The sequence below is a fragment of the Bombina bombina genome, chromosome 12, assembly GCF_027579735.1.
Source record: "Bombina bombina isolate aBomBom1 chromosome 12, aBomBom1.pri, whole genome shotgun sequence".
Taxonomy (NCBI): Eukaryota; Metazoa; Chordata; class Amphibia; order Anura; family Bombinatoridae; genus Bombina; species Bombina bombina.
In genome coordinates this window covers 92,925,710-92,933,013 of record NC_069510.1, presented here as the reverse complement: position 1 = coordinate 92,933,013, position 7,304 = coordinate 92,925,710, and positions in this window count along the sequence as shown.

Genomic DNA, 7,304 nt, shown 5'->3' with positions numbered 1-7,304 from the left:
GTCATATGGTTGTTTTACCAGGATAAAGCTCAGAATCCGGGACTGTCCCGTACAAATCGGGACATTTGTAAAGTCTGCTATAGAAGTCTCCTCCAGGCTGATTGCCAGAGGGAATAAAGTGTTCCTTTGTAAGGATAAATTGTGTACATGCAGAACAGCACTACAGAAAAGTCTCCGTGAGGAGGGGGATTCACAGGACTGCTGGCTGAAACATCCTTTTAGAAGATATGGATCTAGAATTCCAACTAGATATACAGTGACATTGTTTTCTTTGTACTTAAACAGTAAGACAGATTTTATTTATTTTTTAACTGGATGTTACAGTGTTAAAAAGAAAAAAACTTAAATTATGCTTACCTGATAATTTCATTGCCTTCGAGGGGAGGAGAGTCCATGGCTTCATTCATTACTTGTGGGAATAAAGAACCTGGCCACCAGGAGGAGGCAAAGACACCCCAGCCAAAGGCTTAAATACCTCCCCCACTTCCCTCATCTCCCAGTCATTCTGCAGAGGGAACAAGGAACAGTAAAAGAAATATCAGGGTATAAATGGTGCCAGAAGAACAAAACTAAATTTAGGTCCACCCAGTTGAGCAACGGGCGGGAGCCGTGGACTCTCCTCCCCTCGATGGAAATTAAATTATCAGGTAAGCATAATTTGTGTTTTCCATCTAAAGGGGAGGAGAGTCCATGGCTTCATTCATTACTTGTGGGAACAAATTATCCAAGCTCTAGAGGACACAATGAAAAACGGGAGGGCAAAAAGAATGCAGACCCTAATCAGAGGGCACCACAGCCTGTAAAACCTTTCTCCTGAAAAACTGCTTCCGCTGAAGCAAAAACATAAAATTTGTAAAATTTAGTAAAAGTATGTGAGGAGGACCAGGTAGGTAGCCACCTTACAAATCTGCTTCATAGAGACATCATTATTGAAGGCCCAAGACGAAGCCACAGCTCTAGTTGAATGAACCGTGATCCTCTGAGGCGGCTTATGACCCGCTGTCTCATAAGCTAAGCAAATCATGCTCCTCAACCAAAAGGACAAAGTAGTAGAAGAGGTCTTTTGCCCCTTAAGTTTCCCTGTAGATTGTCTGAAATCCTTCGTAGCCTGAAGATAAAACTTCAAAGCTTGAACCATGTCCAAATTATGAAGTAACCTTCTCCTTAGGAGAAGAGGGGTTAGGACACAAAGAAGGAACTACTATTTCCTGATTGATGTTACGGTTAGATACAACCTTGGGAAAAATCCCAAACCAGTGCGCAGAACAGCCTTATCAACGTGAAAGACCAAATAAGGAGGCTCAAATTGCAGGGCCGCCAACTCAGACACTCTGTGAGCCGATGCAATAGCCAACAGAAAGAGAACCTTCCAGGAAAGAATTTAAATGTCAATAGAGTGCATAGGTTCAAACGGAACCCTCTACAACACTCTAAAAACCAAGTTCAAGCTCCAGGGAGGAGCGGACTGTCTAAAAACAGTCCTGATTCTAGACAGAGCTTGAACAAAAGACTGAATATCAGGAAGCTCAGCGAGCCTCTTGTGCAACAAAACAGATAATGCAGAAATCTGTCCCTTCAAGGAACTGGCGGCAAGTCCCTTCTCCAAACCATCCTGGAGAAAGGACAGAATCCTGGATACCTTAACCTTATGCCAAGGATATCCATGTTTCTCACACCAGGACAAATAAGTCCTCCACACCTTATGATAGATGCGACGAGTGACCGGCTTCCTAGCCTGAACGAGAGTATCAATCACTCTCTCAGAAAAACCTCTGGCCAAGACTAAGCATTCAATCTCCACGCAGTCAGCCTCAGAGAATCTGTATTTTGAGGCTGAAAAGGACCCTGTACCAACAGATCCCTGCGACAGGGTAACCTCCATGGAGGAGATGACATCCCACCAGATCCGCGAACCACGTCCTCCACGGCAACGAAGGAGCAATCAGACTAGCCGAAGCTTGCGCCTGCTTGATGCGGGCCACTACACGAGGTAGAAGTGGCAACGGAAGAAAAATTTAAACTAGGTTGAACCACCAAGGCATCTATCAGCTCTGCCTGGGGATCCCTGGACTGCGACCCGTATCTGGGTAGCTTGTAATTGAGTCTGGACGCCATAAGGTCTATCTCCGGCGTCCCCCATCTGTGACAAATCTCCGCAAACACCTCGGGATGGAGAGACCATTTCCCCGGATGGAAGGATTGCCTGCTGAGAAAATCCGCTTCCCAGTTGTCCACATCCGGAATGTGGATTGCTAGAGAGCTTCTCGTCCCCCCCTGGTGGTTGATGTAAGCCACCCAGGTAATGTTGTCTGTCTGGAATATGATGAAGCTGAACGACCCCAGGAGAGGCCATGCCATCAGAGCATTGTAGATCGCTCAAAGTTTCAGAATATTGATTGGGAGGAGAGATTCCTCTCAAGACCATTTTCCCTGTGCCATCCTGGCACCCGAAACAGCTCTGCATCCTACCAGACTCGTGTCCGTGGTCACAATCTCCCAGAATGGTCTCAGGAAGGATGTCCCTTGGGACAGTTGTTTCGGACGGATCCACCAAGAAAGGGAGTCCCTCGTCCGATCGTCCAGAGAAATCTGTAGGGACAGGTCTGAGTGATTGCCGTTCCACTGTCTCAACATGCACAACTGAAGAGGTCTGAGATGGAACCTGGTGAATGGAATGACATCAATGCTAGACACCATGAGCCCGATCACCTCCATACTCTGAGCCACCAAGGGACTGGAGGAGGACTGAAGGGCAAGATAGGAGGATGCAATCTTACTGCGTTGCTGATCTGTGAGAAATATTCTCATAGATATAGAGTCTATTATCGTTCCCAGGAACTCCACCCTGTTGCTGGGAATCAGGGAGCTCTTTCCTGAGTTTATCTTCCAATCGTGACATTGGAGCAATAGAAGAAGGGCCCTCGAATGATCCTCTGTGAGACTGAACGACGGCGCCTGGACTAGGATGTCGTCCAGATAGGGCATCACGGCAACGCCTCTGGATCTGGCCCCCAGAACCTTTGTGAAGACTCTCAGTGCCATCGCCAGACCAAAGGGAAGGGCCACAAACTGGAAATGTTGGTCCAGAAAAGCAAATCTCAGGAACCTGAAGTGATCCCTGTGGATTGGCACATGAAGGTAGGCATCCTTCAAGTCTGTTGTCGTTATGAACTGACCCTCCTGAACTAGGGGCAGGATAGATCTGATCGTTTCCATTTTGAACGATGGAACAGCCAGAAACTTGTTTAAACATTTGAGGTCTAGAATCGGGCGGAATATGCCCTCCTTTGGAACCAAGAAAAAGGTCTGAATAGTACCCTAGACCCCTTTCTGCTGGGGGTACTGGTACAATAACTCAGAGAGAAGAGAGATCCCTCACACATTCTAGGAAGGCGTTTCTCTTCTCTGGTCTGGAAGACAGTTTTGACAAGAGGAATCTGCCCCTGGGTGGATGAGATCTGAACCCTATACTGTATCCTTGGCGATAACCTCCAGAACTCAAGGGTCCTACATGTCCTGCAACCAGGCTTCTGAGAAGAGAGATAATCTGCCCCTTACTTGGTCTGGAGACCGGTCGGGGGCCGCCCCTTCATGCCGACTTTGTTTCGGCGGGCTTCTTGTTCTGCTTGGACTTATTCCAAGACTGAGCTGGCTTCCAAGTTCCCTTGGACTGATCGGCTTTTGCAGTGGGCTGCTAGCGTTGGGCCTTGTCCGCACGAAAAGGATGAAAAGTTGATCCCTTAGACTTAACCTTCTTATCCTGCGGTAGGAAAGCACCCTTGCCTCCCATAACCGTGGATATGATCAAATCCAATCCTGGACCGAACAGGATCTTTCCTTGAAATGGAAGGGATAGCAGCCTGGACTTAGAGGTCATGTCCGCAGACCACGATTTTAGCCACAGAGCACTGCGGGCTAATACGGAAAAACCTGACACCTTTGCATTGAGGCAAATAATTTGCATATTGGCATCACAAATAAAGGAATTAGCGACCCTCAAGGCCCTAATTCTCTCCTGTATCTCGTTGAGGGGAGTCTAACTCTTGACTATGTCAGACAGAGATTATCACCAATATGTCGCAACTCTGGCTACCGCAGCTGCTGCCGGCTGAAAAACAAACCCCGTGCATTGAAACATTTTTCTTAACATGTTCTCTAACTTCTTATTCATGGGCTCCTTAAACGACAAACTATCCTCAAGAGTAATCGTCGTCCGCTTCGCGAGAGTAGAGATAGCACCATCCACATTGGAGACAGTCCCCCATAGCTTGAGCTGAGAGTCCGGGACTGGGAACAGTTTCTTAAAGGAATAAGAAAGGGAAAAGGAAGAACCTAATCTCTTCCATTCATTCTTAATAATGTTAGCCATCTTAACAGGACCCGGGAGGTCTGAGGCACCACCCTGTCCTCATATACTTTATCCAGCTTAGGAATCGAAGGTTCCTCCGGATGTTTAGAAGGAATCGAAGGTTCCTCCGGCACTTGTTTCAGCAAAAAGTGCAAATTTTCCATCCTAAAGTCAGGCTCCTCAGCAGTCGGAGCTTTAGATGACATAGAATCCGACCCAGAAGGAACGTCCTCTGAAGAGTCGGAGTCGTCCTCGTCAGTGTATAATATTTCTGAAATATCCATTGGAGTAGATGACCCCTGGGTCGGATCGCTATATTTTACCTTACGCTTGCTTTTAGAAGAACGTAGTATGGCACTTATCACTTTAGAGAATGCCGTTTGCAGTTGATCCGCAAAATCTGGCGGGCAACGGAAATCTCCCGTAGGAGAAATAGTCGTGCCCTGGGGCGTTGCATGTGTAATCGGAGATGAACGTAGGGAACGCATCTCACGGGACGGAGAACCCTTAGAGGTGGATGGCTCAGTAGTACTAGACATTCTATTCTTTCCAGATGTCGTAACTTTATCAAGGCATGTGGAACATAGTTGAGCAGGCGGATCTACCAGAACCTCCTCACAATAATCACAGGTACTAGACTTTGTTAAAGAGGGAGTACCCTCTAACGCATCAGAGTCCTCCATAGCTTGCGCCTTTATTACGGACTAGATATAAAATATATAAAATGGCACCTTTATAACCTCCAAAGGCGAGGGCACTCATCACCTCCTATGACCAAGACCACAGAAACCGTTTTGTCTCCTGCAACCGCCGGAAAAGCAGAGGAAGATAATTAGGCCACACCTGGTCAGAAGGAAAGCCTCACAGGACTGCCCCTGCATTAGGGAGAAAAGCGCGTCAAATCGGCAGCGCAAAAACTCCCGGAAATTAAACTAAAAGTCCACCCATTGCCAGAGCCTCATCTCACACATATCGCAGCAATGACACAATAAACAATATTATGTACAACCCCCCCTGTTCAATAATCCCCCTACCAGGGATAATAGCCCTTGATTCTATAAAGATAAAATGCATCACACTGTGACCCTGTCTTCTGCGTTTTCATTACGTGTATAAAAACTGAAACAATCTTACCAGAATCTATGCCGTGGAACAGGAACACGGCCTCTCAAGTGTGACAGTGTAGTAGCATCGCTCCTGACATGGACTTGAGTGAAGAAAGCAGGCAGCGAAACTCGTCAACACTGATTGCTTATGGAGCTGTTAAAATGAGTCGGGATGGTTTTGCAGAAAGACTCTCTCTGCATCTCCGGACTCTAACTTTCACCCAAACTCTCACTGAGAGGCTGACAGGACTACTTAAAACTCCAGTCCCATTTTGAAGAGTACTACCATCTATAAGAGACTACTCTGAATCTCAGACACTTCTCTGCCAACCTCCTGTGACGAAAGGCAAAGAATGACTGGGGGGGTTATTTAAGCCTTTGGCTGGGGTGTGTTTGCCTCCTCCTGGTGGCCAGCTTCTTATTTCCCACAAGTAATAAATGAAGCTGTGGACTCTCCTCCCCTTTAGATGGAAATACTTTAGTTTTTATGCTTGTGGGATGTTCCACTGATAAAGATGTAGGAGTTGCACAAGCACGCATTGTCTACTAGTTTCAAAATCAGTTCAAACATTTTATTTATTTATTTCAAAAATAAATTTGAACAAGTTTGAATAGTGATCTTTCACATGCATTAACCCCCGAAAGTTTTATACAATAAAATCTGTGCTTAAAAAAAGGTCCAAGTAGAGCTTTATGTTTTAAAGCAAAGAAAGTATATGGATCAGGCCTTAAAGAAACAGTCAAGTCCAAATTGAACTTTCATGATTCAGAAAGGGCATGCAATTTTAGACAATAATTCAGTTTACTTTTATCTTCAAATTTGCTTTGTTCTCTTGGTATTCTTTGTTGAAAGCTAAACCATAGGTAGGCTCAAACTGATTTTGAAACTGTTGAAGGTCGCCTCTTATCTCAGTGCATTTTAACTGTTTCTCAGGGTTAGACACTGCAAGTTCACATGTGCCATATAGAAAACATTGTGCTCACTCCAGTGGAGTTATTTATGTTACGACATGGCAGCTCCCATTGTTTTATAGACACTAAAACTTTTCACTCATTTTGTCAATATTTAAACAGCTAGTTAAACTTTAAAAAAAATACATCTACGTGTTATTCTGGGACTATGTATCATTCTATCTAGCATTTATTTAGTGTTTAATGTCCCTTTAAAAAGAATGCACAATTTGATAATGGAAGTAAATTGGAAAGTCTCTTAAAACTGCATGCTCTATCTGAATTATGAAAATGTTATTTTTAATCTAGTCCTTTTGACTAGTGGTCTTAGTGAAGAAATTAAAAACATAATAATTTAAAAGTGTTTTAATTGCTATGCTAGTGAACTATCATAATACCCTTAAAACAGATTTGTAATGTCTGGTCTAGAGGTGGGAATTTTTGACCTTGTTCTGTCCTTTTAATACACTACTCTTTGAAGTATGGTACTTCCTTTAAGGATCTTGTAGACAAGGACAAGAGATGCAGGTTTGAAAAATTATTTTTCTAGTTGTTGTGGTTTACTTAACGTTAACGTATACCACATATGTTCAGATAAGTATGTTGTATGAATATTTAGAACCTACTTCTACATAACCTACTCTATATTTAAGGGACACTAATATCAAATGCTATTTTAACTAGTTCCTTCATAACAAATCCTTTATTCCGCACCCCCTATGAGCTGCAAACTCTGTCCCCTGGAGTTCCAGGGATGACATAGGGTTTAAGAATAAAAAACAACACACATTTAAAACAATGTGTACAGTACGGTTTTATCTAGAGGCTGTAGCTTTTTTTTTTATAAAAAATACTGTGACTGCTTCTTGAGGTAATCTTTTGACTTTGTCTATATAAAA